This window comes from Ursus arctos, unplaced genomic scaffold (genome assembly GCF_023065955.2).
Source record: "Ursus arctos isolate Adak ecotype North America unplaced genomic scaffold, UrsArc2.0 scaffold_30, whole genome shotgun sequence".
In the NCBI taxonomy this organism is placed as follows: domain Eukaryota; kingdom Metazoa; phylum Chordata; class Mammalia; order Carnivora; family Ursidae; genus Ursus; species Ursus arctos.
In genome coordinates this window covers 9847531-9875145 of record NW_026622986.1, presented here as the reverse complement: position 1 = coordinate 9875145, position 27615 = coordinate 9847531, and the positions used below count along the sequence as shown (strand labels likewise).

Here is a 27615-nt window from a genome sequence, read left to right as displayed (position 1 = left end):
AACAATATCTACGTCATAGTAACATGTGAAGTCCTTAGAACAAAGCATGGCACATAGTAAACAGTCAAAAAATATTACTCTCATCATTATTATGAGTATCTTCATTACTATGACAAAGCCCATATGAATCCCTACACCAGTGGGGGTAAGTCTTAGGCCACAGCTCAAATAGACAAAAAATGTAACTTGCTTTATTTTTCTGGAAGTCTGTTTAGTTTCTATTTTGTACGCCCCTTCCCCTGGATAACAGAAACTTCATTCCAGTTAATTCCGGGTCTCCTTCTCTCCAGGGTTGTGTCTAACTTTTGGGCCTGGGTCCTAGGCTTGTGGCGCACCCAGGTGCCTACAGTGAAACTGACTTCTCCAAGCATCCAGCTTAGATCCATTCCCACTTCCTGGGGAGTGTGGGAGCACAGAACACCTCTAGAAGAAGATAACTTTCTTTGTAAGTTCGGGGGGAATTACAGGAAGGAGGGGGGATGCGGTAGGGTAAATTTTTAGAATCCTAGACAATGGTTTTTTTCATTACTGTTACTTTATTTTTTACTCGCTTGCTCTTTACCAGTCAAAGCAGACTGTGAGGCAACCCTTGTGCATCCAGGGAAGGGTTATTACACGAGAGAAGCAGAGGAAATGCTTTTTGGAGGTTCAAACATCTGGATTTTTCAGTGTCAAAAGCCTGGCCTTGAAAAAGTTGCAGCATTAATTTTAGGCCATAAACACAAGATTGGAAAGAATACGAGGTGATGGCAAAAGTCAGGTCTTGTAAGCCAAAATGAGATACAGCTTCTCTCGGCTGGAAGAGAGGAGAGTTAGAAAGGAAACAGGTAAATGAGATTCCGTGTGGGTAGGGAGAGCAGAAAGTTTAGCGTCCAAACTGCTTCACTTTTGAAGGTGAAAGGCAGTGCTATTAATACAGTCCCTCCCCCCATCCACCGGGACCGGTTCCAAGACCCTCAGTGGACAGCTGGGACTGCAGATAGTACCAAAACTTATATATGCTATGCTTTTTCCTATACATACATACCTATGATGAAGCTTAATGTATAAAGTAATATAGTAAGAAATCAACAATAGCTAATAATAAAATAGAATATTATAACAACATACTATAATAAAAGGTACACGAATGTGGTCTCTGTGTCTCTCTCTCTCTCGCTCTCAAAATATCTTCTTGTACTGTACTTACCTTTCTTCTTCTTGTGGTGATGTGATGTCACATAGCATTAGGCTGCTATTGACCTTCTGATGATAGGTCAGAAGGATCATCAGCTTCTGGACCACCATGGACCATGAGTAACTGAAACCAGAGAAAGCAAAGCCACAGATAATGGGCAACTACTGGATTATGCTGGTATCACAGACACAAACCAGGACTATCCTAGGCCAACCAGCCCGGTCATGTGGGTCCCACTCCCTATCCCCATACCTAGCCCAGGACCAAGTGGAAGTGAGCATTTCTAGAAACTGTCGATTTGCTTGGAGAATCTGAAAGGAGAGCTCCTATTCTTCTTTGCTTCTGAGAAACCTCCCCGGGATCTAATTTAGCACGCTGTGGCAGCATGATGACAAAGCAGGGCTGCACAGACAGGGTGGACAAAGCCCGGTGAGCTTCTGCACGCACCAACGTGGCTAGGAAGCATGGCGACTTGTTTTCTCTGCCCTGAAGAGGTCAGTGGTAGCTGAAAAAGAGCCAGGCCTGGCAAGGGCATGGGGCAGAGACACCAGGGTCAGATGGCAAGGGAATGCCCCAGCAAGGGTGGAGATTAAAGATAGTGAGACAGTAGCCACCTGCCCTCAAGCCACTCCCACTAGTGCCCACAGTCTGCCACCAGAACCAGGCAACCAATCCTGGGAAATGAGAGGGGACGACACACTAATGAGGTAACACGTGGATTGGACAGAGATCCTCTGATTTGACTGAGACTTCATTGCAGGAGCTGGGCAGAACAGGGACTTGATACGGAAATGACGTGGTTGTGAATATGGTGACATATCTTGCACATCTGAGTTGTGGCCTGAGATTCACGCTCACTTTACAATGACACAGAGAACCCAAAAGTTAGAATGTCAAGTCCTGGGACCCTGGGTGACTTAGTCTGTTAAGCACCTGCCTTTGGCTCAGGTCATGATCCCGGAGTCCCAGGATCAAGTCCACATCAGGCTCCCCTCTCAGCGGGGAGTCTGTGTCTCCCTCTGACCCTCCCCCCTCTCGTGTTCTCTCTCACTTTCTCTCTCAAATAAATAAATAAAATCTAAAAAAAAAAAAAAAAAAGAATGTCAAGTCCTAAAAGCAGAAGTCTTGCAACTTCTAAATAAAAGTCCCTCTTTTAAAAAATATTGCCTTAGAGTCTGGTCTTCTAGGGCATTCTGTCATACAGACATGTGTATCTATACCCAGGAAAGGTCTGGCCTTTGGGGGAGGCACTTTGATAGAATAGACAAACAAAACAAAACAAAAAACGCACTTAACCTTCAGCCCAGGGTTTTATTTCTCAGCATCTGCCTTAGAAAAATAATTGCGCACATAGTACACTGTAAGGAATGTGAAAGGATTTACAAGAGTTGTGTTGTTTATAATAGTGAAAAATTGGAAATACCCTTAATGTCAGTCAATAGGGGAGGGGTTAAATAAACAACTGCATCTTCACACTACTGAGCAGTAAGTATTCAAAATGTGTTGGGTTTTGTATTGCTCTGAAGTGGAAAAATCCTCAAGACAGAAATTTGAAAAAGCAAGGTATGGAACAATACAGACAGTATGATATTATTTACACAAACACATATGTAACACACCTCAGCCACGTACACATAAAAACCTGTATTGTCTATAAATTTGTTGGTATAGGTAAATGTGAGAAAAAAAGATCTGGAAAGATAGTCACCAAACTGAAAACAATGATTAATGCTGAGCCAGGGACTACAATTGGGAGATTGAAGGTTAAGGTAGATGTGTTCACTTCATGGGATGGATCAAATTTTTACAGCAAGAATATATTCAGGTAGTGTTACCCATTTTGTTTTAAATTGCTGCCTTGTAGCAGCCAGGAAACACAAATGAGGATAATTTGAGGAGAGTTTAATTAAAGGACGATTTGTAAAGTTACAGGTAGTTTTCAAGAGAATTACTTGGGAGAGCGATGTGGAAACAAGAAGGAGAATTTTATGTAGTGACATTTCCTGGAGGAGAACCGTGACCTGTGTTCCAAGGATACAGCCAATCAGAGGAGTTAGGAAATAAATTCCCTGACGTCATTCTCCTTCCCTCCAATCACCTGTGGGAGCTGCCCACTGGCCAAATCCAATGGGAAGCCAGAGAATAAGGGAACTTGCTGATACAGTCCATAGAGTGAGACTCCTGGGGCAGAAAGCAGAGGGCAACGTGGGAGACAGTTATCATACCTACTATACAAAGGGCTGCCATAATTGGTAAAAAAGGACAAACAGCTCACCAAATGTTGGGATGTTTGACTAAATGTCACCCCACCCCTTTCCTGAATTCTGAACAAATCGAGATCTATGACAAAGAGTAAGGCAGATGGGAGCCAAGTATCACCTTCAGTATGGAATAGGGACCGGGATGGAAGACCATCTAGTGTGAGGAACGGATGTCTTCCCAATACTGAGTATGAGACTCATGCATCATGCCCACCGGTCATAGCGTGTGCTGCAATAGAGCAGACCCCTCCCCACGACAGAAAGGGAGAGGATGAGCTGAGCATGACCACCGGGCGTTTCTTCATGTCCCCATTACACAGGTCACGTGCCTCTTCTGGGGTAGAGTAAGGGAGGGGAAAAGAGTCCAGAGTGTCCTCGCCCTCACACGGATTGAATGATAGGGAGAGGGAAGGGTGTGTTCTCTGCTAACAACCAACAGAAAAACTGGGCAAAGAATATGAACAGGAAGTTTACATCAAGTGAGAGGCAGATAACAAAGGAAGGGAGGGGGGAGCAAAGGGAAAGGAAGTCAGAGGGGAGGAAGGAGGACAGACCCCTCTCCCTGCGGGTGTGTATGGGGTGGAGATAGCGATGTAGAAGATACCTCACCGGGAAGGCTGAAAACCAGGAGGAAGAGGGCGCTCATTTTATTCTTCATAGATTTCTATTGTTTCATCGTTATGTAAAGCGTCTGTAGCTAAAAACAAAATCTCAATAAGTGGAAAAGCCATAAGTTCCTTTTCTAGAAAGAAGAGATGAAATAAACATGGTACCAAGAGATGAAGTGTGGATTTTTGGATTGGACCGTGAACCAGGAGGTTCCTACAGACACCAACAAGGGCAGCTGGGGGCATTGTTGTAACCCCGAGTTTGGTTCTGGGGAGGTGAGGAAGTGTAGGTAATGAGTGAACACGATGCTTTCCAAGAACTTGCTATGGCAAAAAGATGTCGTGGTATCTGGAGGGGAACAAAGGGTTATGGACAGACTTTGTTTTATGACTGGGGAGATGTGAGCCTATTTATATGCAGCGGGAGAAGGTGACAACACAGACGAAGAGAGAAGACAGGCCATGAGCAAGGTCACAGATGAGACAGATGGTGGGAAATCTTGGCCTCTAAAATAGGTGGGAAAGAAGCAAGGGGAGTGCACTAAGCCTATGGGTGTGAGAGGAAGAGAGTTTCTGGTCAGAGAGAAGGCAAGGGCACCTCCCGATCAAGAGGTGTGGGGGATCTGAGAAGAGAGTTCCAGTTCAGAATAGGAGGTGGCAATCTGGTTAAGGTGAAGACTAGTCATGTCTCCAGTCCGTTAGCATCCACGGTAAGGTTAGCACAGTTTAGTCTAATTTTGGTGGATTGTAAGGAACACGTGTAAGACAAAAAGAAAGTTGTGGGAGCTAAGAACCCTTGGAAGAAGTTGATTCAATTGGAGGCTACTGCGGACAGAAAAAAAAAGTCCCCTTCATATGTAAAGAGCACTCTATACTTCCCATACTGTTGCAGTAATCGCCTCTTCCTTTGCTGCCACCAGCCCCTATTAGAGCATAATCATCTCCATCCTCTAATTCTTTTTCTGAGAATAGAGACTATGTGCCATATGGTAATTATTTGGTAAATAACTGTCCACTGAATAACTTAGGGGAAAAAAGGGGACATTGTGAGGGAATGGATCCCTTAATGAGCTAGAGAAGAAAGTAGAGTGGGATTCCATTTAGTTAAATTCAACCAATTTGGGCATCTCTCCCACACTTCAGGTACTAGGCGAACCACAGCACAGGAGCAGATGCCGTCCTGCATCTACAGAGCCTGGGCTGGAGCCAAACGTGGAGGCTGTGATCCGAGATTGACATGATGAAATTTACGATTTGGAGGTGGAGGTGCTCTAGGTGACAGCTGTGTCCAACTGTCTTTTGATTACCGATCGGAATTGCCTAAGCCAGATGGGGAAAGGAGGAAAGTTCCAGGCTGCGTGCATTATGGCAGGGGGAGAGTGCAGTGTGCCTGACGGCAGAGAAAAGGAATGCAGAAGGTAAAGGTAGGCAAAACAATGCAGCGCATAATGATTAAAAGCATACTTTGATTCAGACCTGGATTCAAAAATCTGACTTCCAACTCGGCGATGAGACACCTCCCGGAGAGTGATTCTTAACTGGTGATTTTACCTCCTGCCCCAGGAAATATTTGGCAATGTCTAGGGGCATTTTTGGTTGTCCCAGCTCCGTGGGAGGAGAGCAGGGTGCTACTGCATCAATTGGGTTGAGGCCAGGGATGCCGCTAAACAGGACTGCCCCCTAGCCCCAAGTGCCAACAGTACCAAAGTTGAGAGATTCTGCCTCAAGACTTCTCTGTAAAGTAGTTTTAATAATGCCAACCTATTAGAAGTTTTATGAGAATTAAACCTTTTAATGTATACAAAGAACTTGCCATATAGTGTATGATAAGAATGAGAAACAGTCTTATAAGAAAAGATCGAAGAAAACAACGAAGAGGAACATGAAGATGGAGGGAGTGAGATGCTGCAGACCGATCTCTCATTGCAGTTGTGAATTGAGCATTTATTTGCAGGACACAGAAAACCATCTTTTGCTTGGATTGCTGGTCTGTAAAGTATAACATCGTAATATGACCAGGCACTGGAGTTGCTGTGTGCCTGAAGTAGACCCCCTCGGGGACAAACCAGGATCAGCCCCGATCTTCACGCCACCAATGCTGAGTTCACCCCTGCGAGAAGAGAGAGGAAATGTTTTCAGGGTTCCATGGGAAAAATTGTGGGGTTTCAGGGAGACCAGCTGTGCCCAAATCCACAATATGGTTGAGTCCGCTGTGCTTACCGCTGGGGCTGGAGGGAAGAGCAGGTTCCGCCAGCTCTTCTTTCTCCTTTAATGGAATGGTTGCAAAATATGAAAAACGCAAATCTGGCAGGGAAAAAAAAATGGAAGTATTTATTGGCCAAATCAAAGTAACTCAATTTTTATTAAAATTTTTATTTATCCTTTCAATCTCTATGTAAGTCATTATACGTTCATCATAGAGGGGAGGAAAAAAACCTGACAAAAAGAAAAAAAGAAGAAGAACACACATAGTCCTACCATTATTTTGGCATGCATTCCTTCAGGTTTTTTTCCTGTGCATACAGGGCATTATGTATACCTTATAAAATAAAATTGTTGGGGCACCTGGGTGGCTCAGTCAGTTAAGCATCTGCCTTCACCCCGGGTCATGATCCCAGGGTCCTGAGACTGAGCCCCCACATCAGGCTCCCTGCTCAGCGGGAAGCCTTTTTCTCCATCTCCCTCTGCCTGCTGCTCCCCCCCTTCTCTGTTAAATAAATAAAAATCTTTAAAAAAAATAAAAAAATAAATAAAATTGTTATCGTGTCATTTAAAAACTTTGTAACCTGCTTTTTAATTTAATAATACATTTTAAATAGTTTTAATGTCTTTAAGCATTCCTCTATATTAACTTGTCAAAATATAAATATCTTTTTTTTTCCTAATTACAAAAGGAATAAGCACTAAGTGTGAAAGAAATACCAACAGTGTCTAGAAAAGAAAGGGAGAGGGGAAGCCGCAGTATTTGGGGTGGGAAACTGTGACTTCAGTTGGCACGAGCAACTAAGCAACAGAAAGTTCCGAGGCAGGACGGGCTCAACAGCATCATCAGGATGCCAGGTGCTTTCTGTCTCTCTCCTCTGCTGTCTTCGGGGCCTCATCTTCAAGCCTGTTCTCCTCATCATCACAAGATGGCTTCCAGTGGCAATCAAGGCTGCCTAGTCCCTTCTTACATCCCTCTCCCTGGGAATATCAATTTGTTCTTCAAGTCTAATGGCATCAACTTGAGTCATATGCCCTCCCTGACCAACAACAGTCACCTGGGCAAACCTAATCGCTCATGAACAAGGCCTGGTCAGATACAGAGCCCGGGGGTGGGGTCAGAGTGTTCTGAAGGGCATGGCTACGTGAGGAGGGGTGGACACCTAAACCCAGTGGGAATTCTGTCAGGAAAGATGGAAGGAGAATGTGTGGTTAGCTAAGCAGTCAACGGTGTTCACTTCAATACTCCCCTCTGGCTCGCCAATGTGCCTACACCCTTTCCCACCTATCATTTAAAAAAAAAAAAGATGTACTTATTTATTTTAGAGGGAGAGCATGAGCAGGGGGAGGGGCAGAGAGAGAGAGAGAATCCTCAGGGAGACTCCTCGCTGAGCAGGGAAGCCAATGTGGGGCTTGATTCCACCACCCTGAGATCATGACCTGAGCTGAAATCAAGAATCAGCCACTTAACCAACTGAGCCACCCAGGGTCCCCCTCCCCCCCATCTACCGGTTTTATACAATAACCACAGCTTCATAAAATGTCCACAACCCTTTTCTGAAGGGAGGCATGGAGGGGTCTTCAGACTCTTGCATACAATGTAAGTCCTGGGGCTCTGGGGCTCTGCAGGCCTCTTCATTCTGTTATTTTCATTATACCTGGTTGCCGTTGTTGAATTTATGTAGGAATAGAAGGAATGTTCTGTGATTTCTTCCAACATCAGCTCTTCTTTTTCTGATGTGTTTTGAGCTCCTTTCACATCCACTCTTCTTCCTTTTTTTATTTTCTTTTGGGGGGCAGAATTATCACAGAGACACCCAGATGGGTTTCTTCTCACTTAGTCATTCTGAGGTCATCGCGGTCGTACATGGGCCTGCCCTTCACTCCCAAAACAATACCCACGTAGTCTTTTGCTTGTCTCCCTGCTTACCTGAGCTTGTTTGCTTCTTCCCTGAGGCATGTGGGTGGGCTGACGCTTGGATCTATATCATTTATACGTATGGGTCCCAAAGCTGCCTGAGGAGAGTGGGGAGAGCAGGGCTTCCATGAGCCATCGAAGCTGGGAACAATTTCCCCATTCATTTTTTTTTTTCTTGTGTTGAAAGCCTTGACTAGAGGCCGGGTCCAAGGAATAGTCTACCTTGTCCCGTGGATGGTGGTGGGTCTGGAGGTTTGGGTCTGTCTCCCTTCTCCCGCTGATCAAAGCTGGAGGCAGGGCCCTGCCGGGTGGTGTGAAAGTCGTGTCTTGTGTGGCTGCAAACACGTTCCCCCACCCAGCTCGCTCTGTCCAGAGCTGCCAGCCCCTCAGAGACAACTGCTGCTAAAAGCTTATTTCTGGACTCTCTCCCACCACTGTGGCCTTCGACTGATGTTTGGTTTTACAAGGAGGAAAAAGGGCCCCAAGTGGAACATTCCAGATCTTTTCTCTTGCCAACTCAAGCCCCTATTTCCTGTCCTTCCAAAGTGAGAATTATTTTTAGCGGGATTTTCAGAAATTCAGCCTCTTCTCACCACTTTGTGCAGTTCACTCCAAAAAGGGAGTTGATTCCCAGAATTTTATGTCAATTTAGGCTTAATTGTTTTGTATTTCTTGAAGTCTGTGATATGAGGTTGAGAAAATCCCCTAGATTCTTTGTTGGATGGTGCTTTCTTTGGTGTATTTTTTTATTCATTCCAGTGAGCCTTGGAAGGAGATTTTTATAAACCCACTAATACACTGCTCTTTCCTGGATGCCCCCCAAACACTTTTAATGGTTACATAGCATCCCAATAGCATGGATAAAGCTAAATGTACTTCACCAATTTCCAACTGGCAAATGGTTAGGTGATTTCCAATTTTTCCCTCACTATAAAAAAGTTGCAAAAACATCGTACGTGCTATCTGTGCATGTCTCTGATTATTTCGTTAGTAAATTACCACATTTTCAAATAATGACAGTGAACTGAGCTCTACGTTGGCCCTTCTCAGCACTGTCTTTGTTTTTCGCTTAAGTGGTTCTAAATAAAAACCATCACAACAATCCTTGGCCATATTGTAGGTGCCTTTCAGCACCTTCTCTTCCCACCAGACCATATGTTGACCCAGATAAACTAATCCCTGTATCCAGGAACACGATTGGTCTTCTGGGGATGCTCATTCTCCTCATTTCTACTCTCTTTCTGCAACCTCTCCTGGTCCTTTATCATCCGCAGCTTCTCTCTGCGAACTTTCTACTTACTCCCTGGCATTTTCAGCTGTTTTTCTCCACACCCCTCTGAAGTTCTCGGGTCCCTTTCTACCAAGGCTTTATCTTGTGAAAATCAATGAGATAGAAGAACCGCCATCTGCTTCTTAACACTCCGCTCCGCGAAATAAAATATCATATACACAGACGCTCTCACACGTGCTGGAATCCTGATGTATCCATGTCAATAAGGCAGAAACCAATAATCTGTGTCTATCAAACCGTGAAGGCCACCAGCACGAAAACTCTCAGAGGTGCTTGTTAGAATCCAAATTCCTGGACTGTGCCTCAGGTTAACTGGATTAAAAATCTCTAGGGATAAGGGACTAGGAATTTGTGTTTTACTGATTTTTCTAATGATTCGGTACTTACTAAAATATGGAAACTTACCTAACTTACGAGAATTCTTATATCAAATCTCAACTCTGCATAAGCTGACACCCCAACTCCCTTTCTGTCTTGCCTTTTATTTTTTATTTTTTTTAAAACATTTTATTTATTTATTTGACAGAGAGAGAGACAGCCAGCGAGAGAGGGAACACAAGCAGGGGGAGTGGGAGAGGAAGAAGCAGGCTCATAGCGGAGGAGCCTGATGTGGGGCTCGATCCCATAACGCCGGGATCACGCCCTGAGCCGAAGGCAGAGGCTTAACCGCTGTGCCACCCAGGTGCCCCCTGTCTTGCCTTTTAAATAAAAATTCTATTAATCATGTCTCTAAATTGGTGGTAATACTGGGGCGCCTGGGTGGCTCAGTTGGTTGGACTTCGGACTCTTGATTTGGGCTCGGGCCATGATGTCAGGGTCTCAGGATGGAGCCCCACATAGGGCTCTGTCCTGCATGTGGAGCCTACTTGGGATTCTCTCCCTCTCTCTCTGCTCCTCCCTGTCCGCCCCCCCCCCCCGGGCTCGCTTTCTCTCTCTTTCAAAAATTAATTAATTAATTAACGAATTAATTGATGCTAATACTGACACAATCTCCACAAATCCCAAGAACATCAGGTGGTAGAGCTTACAAGAATCACCGTATCTGGCACCGCTCTCCTTCCTACTTCCTTGCTCCTCGGTTGGGGTCATGTGACCGGTTCTGGCCACTGGGTTGCGAACAGGATTTAGTTGAGCTCACACTGTACCTTTGCTATGGTACCCGTGTAGCCACGTGCTGAGATGGAAGTGTCATAAAAGAGTGGAGCCAGTGTCACCTTGAGTCTCTGACAGTCTGTGTAGCAAAACCGCTGTCAACCTTCAATGCAACGTGAGCTAGAAATAAGTTATAGAGATTTTTAAAGTTATTTGTCACGCAGTATCATCTTCTCTTATTCTGAATAATACAAATAAAACAATACAAATACAAAACCTGAGCCACCCAGGCGTCCTCCATCAGTGTATTTGAGTGTCTTCTGATCACTTAAAATGTGGTTATAATAAGAAATCTCCAGGTCTATAAATCTGAGCTTTATTCAAATATTGACCTCCAAAAATCAATTTCTATCTTTATAACTAATTTTACCATATTTGAATTTGTGCAAATGAGAGAAAACTTCCTGTGGGTGATAGAATGATAGTAGGAAACTTGATGACCTGGAAAAAGGAAGTGAGGTAAAGGGGCGCCTGGGTGGCTCAGTCGGTTAAGCATCTGCCTTTGGCTCAGGTCATGATCCCGGAGTCCTGGGATCGAGCCCTGCATTGGGCTTCCTATTCAGTGGGGAGTCTGCTTTTCACTCTGCCCTTCCACCTGCTCATGCTCTCTCTCTCTTGCTCACTCACTTTCTCTCTCGAATAAAGAAATAAAATCTTAAAAAAAAAAAAGTAAGTGAGGTAAAAATGAGTCGGTCAGTGGTTCACCCAGAGAGAAAACTCAGAACTTCAGAGAGAACACTCAGAACTTGCTCTGTTACCTGGTTTGACAACAATTCATTTTTTTTTCTTTTTCTTTCACTTTTTTCTTACCACTAACTATGGTAGGAAACCTCAAATGTCTTTTCAGTTCAAAATGCATGTGTATTATGATACCTCTATTTTATACAATATGCTATAATTTTATATATAACATGCTATAATATATATTTAGCTTGCTACGCTATTAACTGTTGATGCCTTTGTGACTTCTGATTAACTTTCTCAACTCTGGTTGTGGCTCAGTTCGGCCATATCTGCTGATATCTCAACTCAGGGCCTGTCTTAAAAATGGTGCCCCTCTGAGGGTAGAAGTCCTATCCCTAGGTCTGTAAGACAGAGGAAAAGGACCTCGAATCCCTTTGCACCTCTTGATATGAGTTCTGTGAGTCTCGAGGCCATCACCCGTTCTTCAGCAGCTGACAAACATACCGGGCAAGGGAAAGTGGGGACAGAGGGAGGAAGAGGTGGTAAGAATTTCTTCGCTCTAGCCATTCCCTTTTCGTCCTTCTTTACTTTCTTTTCCTTCTCTTTGCCTTCTTTCTTTTCTGCTAGCATAATCTGTTTCTACTTTCTGTTTGTCCTTGTCTACTTCTCTGATAGTTTAGCATGTAAATTATTTAAACGGCACGGGCATCATTTAGAATCTGATATGGTCTATGAACGCTCTCCTGGGAAAACTGCACATGAACTATATTTAGAACCTCAAATCAAGTAAACTCTATAAGAACCAGATATTCTGCCCTCAACTAAAAGTCTCTAAGTTCTCTCTTCCTACAGTATTCATCTGAAATCTATTTGCATTGTAAGACTCCGCCCCTGGCATTTTCTTGGAATTTTTCAGTTCCATTTTCTGGGTCACGGATTCTTGATGGTTACTCAGAAAACTTCTCTCAGGAGTCAGGCTGGGGTGGTGGAGGGAGCATGAACTTCGGAACAGCCCATGCCTGGATTAAATAGTGGCTTGACTGCTTGTTAGCTGTAGCACGATGGAGAACATATGGAACTCCTTGCAGGTCCCCTACTTCATCTCTCATGGCTTCTCTTTTACAGGCAAGGAAAAATACGGAGTGAGGGTTATAGAACTTGATTGGCCCGTGGCTGTATCTTGCATTCTTTCTGGAATGAATGGCTCTTAGCACTCACTGTCATCAGCATGAAAGTCAGTGGGAACCCTAAGACAACAAAAAAATTAAAAAGAAGTATTTTCTCTCATAGGCAAGACAGAAATCATGCACATTATGAGTGAGACTAAAGAGATTAATCTGATGCCTCCAAAGGATTATTTCTTCTTTACCTTCTTAATCTTTGAGAGATCCCTTTGGAGAACTGATTTTCTGTTTCTTCAGAACTCTTCATATCACGCAAAACCTGCTCCTCAGGATTTTTCTCTCTCGTTACTTAAAAATTCTTTTTAAATAGAAGAAAACTTTCTGATTTCAACATGCTAGGCTTCATTTCATCAAAGGCGTATCAGCTCCTCTAAATTTCCTCTCTAACAAGTTATAAAGGGGTCTGAATTCACACTCATCTCTTCCTTACACACTAGTACCAACCGTTTTTGCATTATATACACATAAAGCCCTATTTGATTCTAGTCAGACTATAGTCGGTGATTTTTTTTATTATTCTGTATTCAAAACCCAAATATTCAAATAAGATATGGAATCAAAAATTCTTCTGCAAATATAAACAAGTCACAGAACCTGTGATACGTTCTAATGTGCCTCTTTACAAAGCTCATTTCCAAAAGAAAACTTTGAAGGGAAATAGGAATATGTTCTCTTTTCCTAACATAAAAGAGTGATTTCTCTTAGGTTTCGAATGATTTTGTCTTATTCCTCCATTTCCCTCTGTGGGTTTAACACAAATCATTTCAGAATGCCAGAAGGTGGTACCAAGTTTGATATCCTTCCTCCAAAATGGCGTTAGAAAGTTCCTGCAGGGGTTCCTGCTGAGGGTGGAGAGGAAGCTTGAGAGCTGTACCCCATTCAAAGAGTGCCGAGCTCCGGATTCACTGAACAGAGGAGGGAGGAAAAAGAGAAGCAAAGACAATTATAGTTCCAGAAAAGTTGCCCCTTCCTCACCTTGGTTCACATTTTCAGGTTATCACAAAAGGACAGGAAGCAGGACTTAATTTAAGTATGAGAACAACAAAGGATTTGTTTGGTTGAAGCTTTAATTAAGGCAGGTATAACACTGGAGGAGGAGTAAATGCAGGCGTGAGGTCTGCCTTGGTCCCAGCTAGAAAACCAACTCTTCCCCTGTCCTGGGGTGGGGCCGGTGGTGGGGGAGGGGGTCATCTAAGTTGCCTTCCAGAAATGTGTGAACAGTGGAGGAGACTTGGTGGGGAAGGGGGGAGGAGGGTTTAGCATAAACTTGCTTCTCTACTCTTCATTGTCTGACAGCTATGGTCAGGGCTTGCCGGGTAGCCATGGACCAGCCCTGAGGAACAGAGGCTTCTGTCTACACCACAGAGACAACCTTACCATAGGTTTTTGTGAATACAACCTTTCAGACTCACAATGGGTGTTCTTCTTGCAAAAGGGCATCCTGATGGTAGTGAACACTCTAGTGCACCGCCCAAAACCCCCTTAGGTGATGTCTCTCAGCTGTGGGAGGCTGCCAGCACACAGCTCTCAGCTATTGGCCTTTTTGGAAGTTGCCTCATCTGAAAAGAAGGTTCTACACCCTTCCCAGGGTGGCCCACATCCAGTGACTAATTGACCTAGACTTTGACACAAATGGGGCAGCTCTGAGAGGCCATCCCAAGTTCAGAGCTCTCTGCGGGGCCCACGGGAGCTTCTGTTGAGACTTCATTCACCGCAGCCCAGTTTTGCATTGGCCCAATCCTGGATTCCTTCCCTTCCTCACCCTCCCTCAGGTGAGATTCGGTAACCATTCCTTGGTAAATGTCCTGCACGCTCATCTGCACCTCAGAGTCGGTTTCCTAGAGGAACCCAGACCTGAACATCGATATCTGCTTCACTACACTGAAAACAGTAGAGCACATGTTCAGAATTTTACAGAAAGCTCTGTCTTAAATATGGTGCCATTCCTTGAGAGACTTCTGATTGTGGACTGACTGTTAATAATGAGCCAACCTTTTAAAAGAAATGATTCAGGGGCGCCTGGGTGGCACAGCAGTTAAGCATCTGCCTTCGGCTCAGGGAGTGATCCCGGCGTTGTGGGATTGAGCCCCACATCAGGCTCCTCCGCTATGAGCCTGCTTCTTCCTCTCCCACTCCCCTGCTTGTGTTCCCTCTCTCGCTGGCTGTCTCTATCTCTGTTGAATAAATAAATAAAATCTTTAAAAAAAAGATAAAAGAAATGATTCAATTGGTGATAACTGTTTACTTTCATGTTGAGAATGATGACCTTTAAGATTCGAAGGTTTAGCAATAGGAAAGTGACCTTGGAGTCTGAGGGGGTATGTCGGCTGTCCATTACAACGTCTCTCGTGCACTAAACAAGATGGGATGTCAGGGAACAGCCCTGGTCATGTGAGCCCTGATTCGTTGCCAGCCGTTTAAAAAATTTTCAGTTGTCAATTAGTCTAACTCCTGTCTCCTCCTCCACGAGCAGGGGAGTGGAAAAGCACATATTAGCACACTTCCCTCAAATAAAACAACACCTCCCAGCTGTCCCCAGCTCCCCTACAAAGACAAAAGAAAAAAACCTCCCAGCCCACAGACACCTCTGCTTGTATAGGAAGGAGGGGGAGGGAGGGATATTGGGTAATTCCTGAGCAGTGGAGGTGACCTTTGGGGATAGCACTGTTGGCAAGCACCAAAGATGGAAATAGAACGGGCAACTCCTTTACCTGCAATACAGAAAGCGAGATGGAGGGGGAGGGGAAGGAATAAGGTGAGGAAGAGGGAACAAATTTTGAAAAAGCAATGAGCTGGGGGAAACATGCAATGTAGGAACCCCCAATACACGGAAATCTCAGTTTTGTTAAAAACTGGCTATACTGAATGTATGACTCTTTTGATAAAGTCCCGTTGTCTCCTGAAGGAGATGTGACCACAGGCATGTCAAATAACAAAAAGCAAAAGGGAAGGTGCTGATATTCTTTTTTAAGCTTATTTTCTTGCTGATTGATTCCTTTCCCCAGAAAGCAACTGCTTAATATTGAGAAATAGCTGAAACTCTTCTGTAATATGCTCTGGGGAAAGAAAAAAGAAGAGGAAGGAAAGCAGATACAATATTACAAAAAAAGCCGGTGCAGTGTTAGCTTAAATTGGAAACAGTTTGGTTTCTCAGAAGGGAAAAGAAGTTAGAGGTTTCCACGGCTCTCCAAAAGTAAAGAAGTGTCCCTAGGAAAACTTCCGTAAGCAGAAAGAGCATAAAGCAAAGAAGCAACTACCATCAATGTGTATGGAAATTTTGGGCGTGTTACAGACCGCCAAAATCACCTCTCTCAGGCTTTTCCGATGTGATCTTGGACACATCTTGCTAAAGGATGCACAAAATAAATCAAGATAAAGCACAGGGGCGCCTGGGTGGCACAGCGGTTAAGCGTCTGCCTTCGGCTCAGGGCGTGATCCCGGCGTTCTGGGATCGAGCCCCGCATCAGGCTCCTCCGCTATGAGCCTGCTTCTTCCTCTCCCACTCCCCCTGCTTGTGTTCCCTCTCTCGCTGGCTGTCTCTAACTCTGTCTAATAAATAAATAAAAAATCTTTAAAAAAAAAAAAGATAAAGCACAGATGCTCACAGACAGTTCAAAGCTTTGGCTGCTTGATGCCGAGAGGCTGAGTGGAGTTCCCCTGCAAGGGGCACACCTGTGCTGGGGCTCCGCAGCGCCTCTCTCAGGGCTTGCTGCAACACAGATGCTCCATGCTCATTTGGCTTTTCACCTTTTCTGGTAAAAGTGAAAATCCTCTTTGGATTCCTTTCAGTTAGCGAGAGTACGTACTAGCCAGCTTTCCCAAAGTGGAAGATACCTGTACAGGAAGAAATAGATGGCTAAATCAGAAAGAAAAAATAAATAAGACTCGTTATACACAGGAAAAATTAAGCTACATAAGAAAATGTCTTGGGGTGCCTGGGTGGCTCAGTCAGTTAAGCAGCTGACTCTTGATTTCGGCTCCGGTCCTGATCTCAGGGTCCTGGGATCAAGCCCCGTGTTGGGCTCTGCGTGTGATCTGCCGAGAGTCTGCTTCTCTCTCCCTCTCCCTCTGCCTCTCCTAGTACGCTCTCTCTCTCATAAATAAATAAATCTTAAAAAAAAAAAGAGAGAGAGAGAGAGAGACAACTTATTAAGAGCATGTATGTTAGCACATTACTTTGGAAAGAAGTGGAAAATGTTGTCATGTGGGTTTTCTCTATTTGCTTATGATCGTGCGCAGGTCATAGGGCTTTAGTAACTGGAGGGCATTGTGAGGGCTTTAGTGAACCAGCAGACGGATGCTTCTGCTTATCATTGGCCCCAACCCGCTCTGACTAGGCCTAGGACCACCCCCGTTCCATTCTGTGACTGAGAGGCCCACAGTGTTAAATGCATGGAGGTCACAGGGGAATTCCTTAAGAGCCCCTTCAGAATACGGTCTCTAGATACACCCGGCAATTCAACAAAAGTGAATCACAACTGAGTTACGATTTATACAGACTTCAATCTTTGTATATTGTGCCGCTACAACTCCAAATACAGTCGTTAGGTACTTTGATTTGAAATCATTAAAGGTAGAATCTCCTTTCTAAAAGAATCTTAACTCACTGAGTTTGGATGAAATATCTTATCTCTTTATCAGTATCTTAAAGATTTTTAAAAATTTTTTTTAAGAGAGAGAGAGAGCACGAGTGGGGCTGAGTGGAGGGACAGAGTGAGAGAGAGAATCTTATGCAGGCTCCACACCCAGCACAGAGCCCGACATGGGGCTCGGTCTCACAACCCCGAGATCACGACCTGAGCTGAAATCAAGAGTCGGACACTTAACCTACTGAACCACCCAGGCGCCCCCTCTTCATCAGTATTTTATTCTTTGTAGCAAATCAATTCAGATTTCAAGTCCCACATGTGTGAACAGGTGAATGCCGAGCGTAACTGACAACGTAAGAATAAAGACTTACCCTCGACTTCTAGATCAATCTCCTCATAAAAGTCCATCCATTAAAGCAGTTCGTGACAAGTACTTCGTGCAAGTGGTTTATGTATTTTTCTCTCTTTACGTGAATTATGTCTATTTTGGATTGGAAGCCTTTGAAAGGTATGGTGGTTTGAAAAATATATCCACAAATTCTTTTTGCTCCTTACCTCAAGAGGTAGAACTTAATTCTCTCCTTGAGTGTGGGCTGGATCTACTCACTGACTTCTAGCTGACAGATTTGGGTAGAAATGATGTCACCTCTTTATTTTTATTAGTTGTTTAATATTCTGGTTAAATATATATAATAAAATATTGACTAGCCATTTTTCAGTGCATGGTTCAGTGTGTGGTTTAGCCTTGAGAGAGACCCCAACCCAGAATCACCCAGCTGATCTGCTCCCAGATGTGTGGTGTGAGTGGCATCTTCCAGTGTGTAGCTCAGTGTAATGACATTCACAGTGTTGTGCACCCAACACCACCGTCCACTGCCAGAACTTTTTCTTCATCTCAGACTGAAACTCTATCCTCATTAAACTACTCCCCACTCGCCCCCAGCCTCTAGTGACCACCATTCTTTCTTTCTCCGGGAGTTTTATTCCAGGTACCTCATATAAATGGAATCATACTGTATTTGTCCTTTTGTGACTGGCTTATGCCCCTTCGCATAATGTCCTCAAGGTTCATCCATGTTGTAGCCTGTGCCAGAATTTTCTTTCCACATTTACTTGTCAGTGGACACTTGGACGGCTTCCACATCGGGGCTCTTGTGAATAATGCTGCATGAACATGGGCGTACGAGCCCCTGCTTTCCATTCTTCTGGGCATACATCTAGGAGGGGAATCGCTTGATCGCACGGTAATTCAATGCTTACTTTTTTGATGGACTGCCAGACTGTTACACAGCGGCTACACCATTTTACAGTCTTTTTTTTTTTTTTTGGCATCTTTTTAAATATTTTATTTTTCATTGCAGTAACAGATACACCATTTTACATTCTTACTAGCTGTGCACAAGGGTTCCATTTTTTCCACGTTCTCACCAATACTTGCTACTTACTGGCTTTTGATAATAGCCGTCTTAATGAGTGTGACGTTGAGACGTCACTTCTGAGACTAGGTTATAAAAGGACTTTTGTCTCGCTTGTGTGTGGCTCTCCGTCCGTCTCCCATCACTCACGCTGGGGAAAGTCATCTGCTCCCTTGTGGGGAAGCCCTGGGGACAGAGAAGCAGGCTGCCATATTGTGAGTACCCTCAGGAAGCCCGTGGAGAGGTCCACATGGTGAAGACCTGAAGCCCCCGTCAACCGCCCATCAGTGAGCTTGGCAGGGGATCCTCCCCCAGAGGGTCTTGAGATGACTGCAGCCTCACGAGAGACCTCAACCCAAGTTCCCTCACCAAGCTCTTCCCAGGTTCCTGACCACAGAACCCGTGCGATAACCAATGCGTGAGTCTGGGGTAGTTTTTATGCGGCCAATTCGTCGACAGTTCCACAAAGAATTTCCTGAGCAGCTCCGCGGCACTGCTGTAGGCACTGGGAGGAAGCAGTCCCGAGCCCGTGGAACCTAGTCCGAACGCACCGTGCGGCCGTACCTCTGAGTCTTCGCGCCAGGCTCAGCTTCAGACACGAACGACTCCAGCACAAGGGCGTTAGAAGGGACTCGCGAGGCTTGGAGGCTTAGACTCTGGCGGAGCTTTCGGACCAGGCTTGTAGTGAGGCCAACGCCGCAGCACTAGCCCCGCAAGGGAAGGTCCTCCTCCGCTGTAGTCACCAATCCAGACGTCCCAGGAGCACCTGCGATGCTGTGGGCTCTGCGTGGCACCGCTCTTGCTGTGGTCCACACCACGGAACACATGCCCTCACCCTGCCCCTCTGCTACCCCCGCCCCAGAAAAATCAACTCTCTGCCGCTGCAGGGGCACGTCCCCACCTCGGTCCCCACCTTGCTGGTCTCTAGAGGAAGGTCCACTCAAAGAGGTGGCATGGGGCAGAGGGAGCCGAAGTAGAGTAGCTCCTACAATGCGACTGATAGGGGTCGACAAATAATCAGGAACGAGAGTGCTGTTGGAGCCAAGTAGCTAGGCTAGACCCCCTGAATTGTGCCCATCATTTGAAGAGAACTCAAAGCAGGGAGCTACGGTAGACTGAGCAGCTACTGTGTGGCTGGTACCAGATGATGAATTTTGTATTGTTATTTTGCTTAATACAACAACCCTATGAAATAGGTATGATTATCCCATTTGCAGATGGGGAAACTGAGGCTCAGCCACAGTAAGTAACTTGGGCAAGTTCCCATGATAGAGATATTACATATAATATTCTAATTTTAATATACTTTATATATTAATTTTAATATAATTTTATATTTTTATATTTAATATCATTCTATATATATATATTTCTAATTTAAAAAAAATATTTGAAGCAGGGATCTCCTTCAAAGCCCGGGCAAAAGACACTGCATTCTTGGTGCCACACAAAATAATGATAATAGGTGAGATTATTTGTTGGTGTTAATTTGGTCTCTGTTGTGGACTGAATGTTTGAATCCCCTAAAATTCTTTTGTGGAAGCCCTAACCCCCCATGTGACTTTATTTCGAAATGGGGACTTTATGGAAGTAATTAAGATTCCATGAGGGGGTGGAGGGTGGAGGAGTTAGAGAAGGTGGTCAAAAGGCACAAACTTCTAGTTATAAGATAAATACTAGGGATGTGATGTACAACATGATGACTGAAGCTAACACTGCTGTGTGATATGCAGGAAAGCTGTTATCCTAAGAATTCTCACCACAAGTTAAAAACGTGAAAAATACATTTCTTTCTTTCTTTCTTTCTTTCTTTCTTTCTTTCTTTCTTTCTTTCTTTCTTTCTTTCTTCCTTCCTTCCTTCCTTCCTTCCTTCCTTCCTTCCTTTCTTTCTTTCTTCTTTCTTTCTTTCTTTCTTTCTTTCTTTCTTTCTTTCTTTCTTTCTTCTCTCCCTTCCATTTCTTTCTTTCTTTCTTCTTCCATCTATACGAGATAATGAATGCTAACTAAATTTATTGTGGTGATCATTTCACAGTGTATGTAAGTTGAATCATCATGCTGTACACCTTAAACTTCTATAATGCTGTATGTCTCTTATATCTCAATAAAACTAGAAGGAAAAAAGATGAAATGAGGTCATAAGGTTGGGGCTTGGATCTGATAGTGTCCTTATAAGTGTCCTTATAAGATTAGTGTCCTTATAAGAAGGGATACCACCCACCTCCACTACTTACTGGCTCTGTGAGTTCCGCAAGTTACCTCCGTGCCTATCAGGGAAAAATGATAGTGCCTACTTCATTGGGTTATTATGAGGATCAGACGAGTTGATATTTGTGAAACAGAGTGCCCGGCTCACGGCAAATGTACAAGTGTATGACAAATAAAGAAGAAACTGATAAGTCACATTCTATTAGGCGAACAGGAGCCACCTAAATAGCTTGAGTATGAAGTTTATTACTGGGAACGAGGGACTTAAACAACCTCTGGAGATAAGACGGGGACGATAGGAGGCACGGAGCACAGATCAAGACAAGCTCCTTTTCTCCAGTCCCTCAGCCACACAGGGGGCGATTCCCAGAGTACAACTGAAAACCACAGGCAAACACCCATGTCAGCTTTCTGCATCTGCAGATGTTCCCGCTGGCTTTGGGGAAGAACAGCCCCTGCTTATCTCCTGCCCCCAGGGCCTCGCAGATGCTTCCCTGTGCGCAGCCAAGACTGGAAAGTGTGGGTTTCAGGCTGTCCACAGTGCCTGGGAGAACTCAGGAAGGCAGGGCTGGCACCAGGTCGAATTGATTTGGTTTCCCTTGCAACTCATTAAAAGTAGGAGTTTTTTACAATGAGATACCACCTCACACCAGTCACAATGGCTAAAATAAACAAGTCAGGAAACAACAGAGGTTGGCGAGGATGCAGAGAAAGGGGAACCTTCTATACTGTTGGTGGGAATGCAAACTGGTGCGGCCCCTCTGGGAAACAGTATGGAGGTTCCTCAAGAAGTTGAAAATAGAGCTACCCTATGACCCAGCAATTGCTCTATTAGGTACTTACCCAAAGGATACGAATATAGTGATTTGAAGGGGCGTATGTGCCCCAATGTTTATAGCAGCAAGTCCACAATAGCCAAGCTATGGAAAGAGCCAGATGTCCACCAACAGATGTATGGATAAAGAAGATGTGTATATATACAATGGAATATTACTCCGCCATCAAAAAAATGAAACCTTGCCATTCGCAACGACATGGATGCAACTAGAAAGTGTTATGCTAAGTGAAATAACTCAGTCAGAGAAAGACAAAAATCATATGATCTCACTCATATGTGGAATTTAAGGAACACAACAAAATAAAACATAGGGGAAGGGGAGGAAAAATAAAATAAGATGAAATTAGAGAGGGAGACAAGCCGTAAGAGATTCTTGACTATAGGAAACAAACTGAGGGTTGCTGGAGGAGAGAGGTGGGGGGATGGGGTAACTGAGTGATGGACATTAAGGAGGGTACTTCATGTAATTAATGAGTATTGAGTGTTACATGCAACTGATGAATCACTAAACTCTACCTCTGAAACTAATAATACACTATGTTAATTAATTGATTTTAAATTTTAAAAAAAGAAGGAGGTGGTTTTACTTAACTTCTGACTATCTTTATGTGTTTTGCTTTCATTTGTCATTCAACATTCAAAGAGCCCTCAGAGATCTTCTGTCTAAAACTACATTATCAATTCCTTAATGTAAGGAAGACCATAGTTTATAATTCTCTTACCTTTCCTTTGTGCCTTAATAGAATTTTGCACATGGGATGCACTATGTATGCTCAAGAAATTTTTATTTATTGAAGAAAAAAAACCTTTATAACCAAAAGGACTATAAACAATACCATTCAAGCAACAACAAAGAAGCCTGAAATTCTTTCAGATAAAATTTGCATTTTTAAAAAATCTGCTTGTACTTTTTCTTTTTTTTTCAGTAATAGAATTTATTATTAAAAATACAGTCATTAAAAAAACCCCAAAAACCATGGCATGTCACAAAGACACAGGAGCCAGCCTGATGGGGCACCCATAGGCCAAATCCAGAACAATTTGAGCACCAAAATAATTAATATTCTAAATCATTGGAAAAATAGTAATCTGCGAGTCCATACTGATCATAGTTGGTAATAAGTAATAATAAACAGAGAAATAAATAACTGGGGATAAGGAAGACCCTTGTTCAGGGCTCACTGGCCAACGTGAAGGTGTGTTGGAGGTGGCCACTCATAGGAAAGCCTGCACTGGGCAAGAACCACCCATAGATGCTCAGTCTAGGCATTTTGATGAGGAGCTTCGTCTTAAAGTGTCTCCCCACCCAAACCTCTTATTAGTTGCAAAAAGGGAAGAAAAGAGCAATTAGACAATGGAGAAATCGGAACCTCGACTGGGGTGACCCAAATCAACGTTACCAGTGAAGACCAGGTGGGTATCAGGTACAGCCAGAGGTGCTGCTCCGAGAAGGGTACGCGATCTGTGTAGTATTGTGGCCAAGAATGCATACTTGCATCTTATCATGAAGAAACACTAGCCAAACCCAAAGCGAAGAACATTCTATTTAACAAAAAAAAAGAAAAAGAAAGGTGGGGGAGCTATATTTTTCAAAACTGTCAAGGAAAGCAGTAGAAATGTCCTTGATTAAAGGAAACTAAAGAGGCATGACAACTCAATGCAACATGACCTTAGCCTGACTCCCGTACTGGAGGAAAAGTTCTACAGAGGACGTTATTGGGCTAACCGACGACACTGGGACACCAGGGCCAATGGCAGATTAGATTAGACACAGGCCTTATATGGTGTTAAGTTTATTGAAGTTAATAACTGTATGGTTCTTAGGAAATAAACATTGATCTATGTAGAGATAAAAAGTCTTAGTGTATGTCACTTACCCTCAAAATTGAGGAAAAAATATTAGGAAGACAAAGATCAAATGATAAAGCAAAGGTGGTAAAATGCTAACAACGAGGGAACAACATGGATGTTCTTGGTACCGGTCATATTCTTTCAACTTTAAGTTTGAAATCTTTCCACATAAAAAAGGAAAAATATTTTAAGTCTGCGAAACCATTTTTCACTTTTGCTGAATTTTAATAGGAAAAATCTCAAACAAATAAGAAATATAAAGGAAACTATAACCAAATCCCATGTACTTATCTTTTACAAAAAACTTTAATAATAGATAAGGGTCACGTAAATTTCTGGACAGGGTCTGGAAACTTAGGAATTCTAGAGGCATGCCCTTTGACAGACACCTGTGTTCCTAGCAAAAGGGAAAATGCAAAGTGATGGCTGGGAAAGGTCTGCTTCTATCAGCCTTGAGGGCAAGGCTCTTGTCTGAGCTCTGTTATCTTCAGGGCCCACCACACTGCTCGTTGTACAGCCAGTGCCCAGCAGACTTTATTGTGTGGCTGAGTGGATGGATGATGAGAGGATAACACAGCTCTCAGAGCCCTATGTATCCCCCGCCAAGCTCCAGGGCAGTGCTGTGGTTTCTAGGTTGCACACCTTTCTCCATGAGTTCATTCCAGTGCACCGAGAACGAGGAGAACTGGCCCCACCTCTTTCCTTTTGGCTCTTCCAATGGCTCTCCTAATCTATAGGGCCTTGCTGAAGCTATTAAAATTATCCGGACCTGGAATATTCTTGTCTGTGTTTCAGTCAACAGAGTCAACTGATTGATATAATTGCCATACAAATTTTTTCATTATTAGTTCTTCGTCCTTTTAATGAATGTTATTTGGCCCTGAATTCAGAAATGATGTGTGGTTTTAAATTGTCCATACAAAACAAAATAGTCAAATGATGATTTAGTCTGGGTTCTCTGGGAAGCAGATGCCAAGAAGGAATTGGATATGTAAGACACTTACTGGGGAAAACATCTGCGAGGGATAGTAGGGAGGGAGCAGAAGGCGACAGGGAGAACTATTAGACCGTGATGCAGGTCTGAGACCCATGAAGATAGGGAAGGAGAAGTGTGGGGAGGGAGGGAAGGAGGAAAGCCACAGCCTGCTTATGGTTCTCAGAAAGTTTCAGCAAGTTTAGAAGGGAACCCTTGAGCCAAACTCTCTCATCATTGGCACACCTGTCTCCCAGGAATGGTCTCCTTAGTATCCCTGCCACGTTCAGTCACTGGCCAGGAGCAGACCATGAGAAGTGTGGCCAGCAGCTAGGGCTGGAGGCTGATTATGCTTCCTGCAGTAGGAGATCTGAGAGGCATATTCCATTGGCTGTCACGGACAATTATTTGCATGGTTTAGGCTGACCTACCCTCTGCTTTTACCTAAAACAGTGGCATGATCCAAGGCAAGTTTGGAGTTTCATCCATTCGGACTCTGTTGTCAGTGCCACGTAGCTTTGAACAGGGAGGTATCATCAGGGCATCTTAAATAAAGATTAAGAGACGAGACCCACGTTGTGCTGAAAACACTAAGCTATAGCTCTGCAAAGTAAGTTCTGCTTTCAGGTCAAAATACAGTAGGGGCATTATTGTCCTTTTGCCTTAGACATTGATTCCAGATGTTGGATGCCCGTTGAGTCCCCAAATCTAATGGCTATTATTCCAAAGCTTCCCTTAAGTATTTATTTTAAAGATTTACTTATTTATTTGAGAGAGAGAGGGCATGGGGGGAGGGGCAGAGGGCAAGAGAGAAAGAGAATCCTCAAGCAGACTCCCCACTGGGCACAGAGCCCAACGCAGACTTGAGATCATGACCTGACCCAAAATCAAGAGTCAGAAGCTTAGGGGCGCCTGGGTAGCACAGCGGTTAAGCGTCTGCCTTAGGCTCAGAGTGTGATCCCGGCGTTATGGGATCGAGTCCCACATCAGGCTCCTCCGCTATGAGCCTGCTTCTTCCTCTCCCACTCCCCCTGCTTGTGTTCCCTCTCTCGCTGGCTGTATCTCTGTCAAATAAATAAATAAATTCTTAAAAAAAAAAAAAAGAGTCAGAAGCTTAAAAAAAAAAGTCAGATGCTTAACCAACTGAGCCACCGGGGTGACCCTAATTATTTTTATAGACTCATTTACAGATCCAGAAAGCTTTAAATTTGACTTTGTTGCCAAATGTGAAGGTCAGCTTACGGTGGGCCATCTTTGCATCCATGCCCCAGGCCTGCTAGAATATCCCCCTTCGGAAACACTGAGACTTTTGGTAACACCGACATCAACTAGATGAAGAGAGTTGGCTTTTGCCTCTGCAAGGTAACTGTTTAGGAAGCCTGGGTTCTTAAGTGGGTTTCTTTGCAGAGCCTCCTTCACCAAATCTCTCATTTGGGGAACATGGTAAAAATATAAGGATAGATCTAGAAGGATCTGGTGCAGACAAGCATAGCCTTGATTTAGAGGTGACGAAATCTGGGTTTGAATCTGCCACACTGCTCTCAGCGAGGCAGGGGGCTGGCAAACATCCGAATGCCAGGCAGTTGGAAACGTTCCAGAAGGAAAGAGGTCTAGGAGTAGTTATTGGGTACTTGGTCACAGAACAGTGGCACTCAGAAGGGGAATTCACTCACGGGGCTAGGTGAAACTGGAGAAATGGAGGAGAGTCCAGTTCACGGGGGGTAGGGCAGTGAAGCATAAGGAGAAGAGTGGCGATCAAGTTTCCAACCTATTAAAGTGGAAGGCAAGGCCTCAGGCACAGAAGCATAAATGAGGAATCAATGTCCTGCAAATATTGGGGTGCAAGGATCAGGTCCTACCAGCAGTTAGAGCCTGAGCCAATGTTGGGTTGATGATCTGCTGCCATCGCTTTCTTTATCCGTCATGTATGGAGGATCTGAATTATTCCAGTGTGAGCTGGAACTTTCCAACCTTACAGACAGGGGCTAAGCAGCCCTAGGCGCAAACCCCTAAGATTCAGAATTCGGGAGACCATGACCTCAAGAAGCTAGAAGTCTGCTTGTATGTGTTCATACTTTGGGATGATAATTTCTGTAATACAAATTTCACCAACAAATTGAATGTCAATTGACTCAAAAATATAAGACATTATTAAAGAAATAACACAGCGGGGACTCTATTATCAACACGGGCCTAAAATAGGATCCTGGAATAACTGTAAATTGGCTGTACTCACATGTCATCAATACCACCGAGAAATCCTCAGTTTTCATTACCTTTTGACAACATGATGAGAATGAACAGTCCTTTTGGCTGCCACGGCCATACACAATCAAAGCACGAAGCGAATACTGTATCAAGACGGTTGCATATTTAGAACAAAGTATACCTTAGAAAAAGAAAACAGAATTAGAGGTTAGGGTTCTACTATTTTCTTTTTGCTTTATAGGGACATAAGCCTTTATCTGGTAAATTTCGGAGTTAGAGGCATTTCTAGATTATTCCTTTAAAGCTATTTAATCCTCTATTTAGCAAGATTCATAGGCAGAGGTACTTCTGGTCTTATAAATGTTTGGTTAGTTTAATGCTTTTTGTTTTTCTTCAAGTTTTTGTTTTCTCTGTGTGTGTGTGTGGTTTTTTTTTTTTTTTTTTTTTACGAATTATGGGTCGTGACGTGCATGAGGCAGCAATCTTATTATCTTAAAGGAAAAGAATGCTTTATTCTCGACTTACCCTTAAATTAAATATGTAGGGAAAATTGCTCAATTATATACTTAAGACTAAGTCTGTGGAATTCCGGAAGAAGGGGAAATTACCTTGCCTATGTGCTGTACACCTTTCACCCCTACCCCTGTCATGTGAAAAATTAATTATGGAGGTATAATCTGGTTAAAACATTATCGAGGGGGGGGCGCCTGGGTGGCACAGCGGTTAAGCGTCTGCCTTCGGCTCAGGTCGTGATCCTGGCGTTCTGGGATCGAGCCCCACATCAGGCTCCTCCGCTGTGAGCCTGCTTCTTCCTCTCCCACTCCCCCTGCTTGTGTTCCCCCTCTCGCTGGCTGTCTCTATCTCTGTCAAATAAAAAAACAAAACAAAACAAAAAAAAACATTATCGAGGGGATTTTGATGGGGAAAGAAGACAGCGAAGGGAAGGAGGCTTTGAGAGATAAGTAAATAAGAAGGACTAGGCATGGTTTTATTTTTTATTTTATTTATTTTATTTTTTTTAATTTTTTTTAAAGATTTTATTTATTTATTCAACAGAGA

The 27615-nt window shown here is 43.7% G+C and overlaps 1 long non-coding RNA gene across 1 annotated transcript; it reads right to left on the bottom strand.

Moving 5' to 3' along the window:
- Positions 1-5817: 5817 nt before the first annotated feature.
- On the bottom strand, positions 5818-27415 carry LOC123000264 (uncharacterized). The gene is made up of 8 exons (XR_008956509.1): positions 27165-27415; positions 18512-26737; positions 16150-16311; positions 13264-13382; positions 10603-10729; positions 8179-8264; positions 6267-6350; positions 5818-6156 (listed from the first exon to the last, which is right to left on the bottom strand). It is a non-coding gene; the product is annotated as an uncharacterized LOC123000264 (long non-coding RNA).
- Positions 27416-27615: the final 200 nt, after the last annotated feature.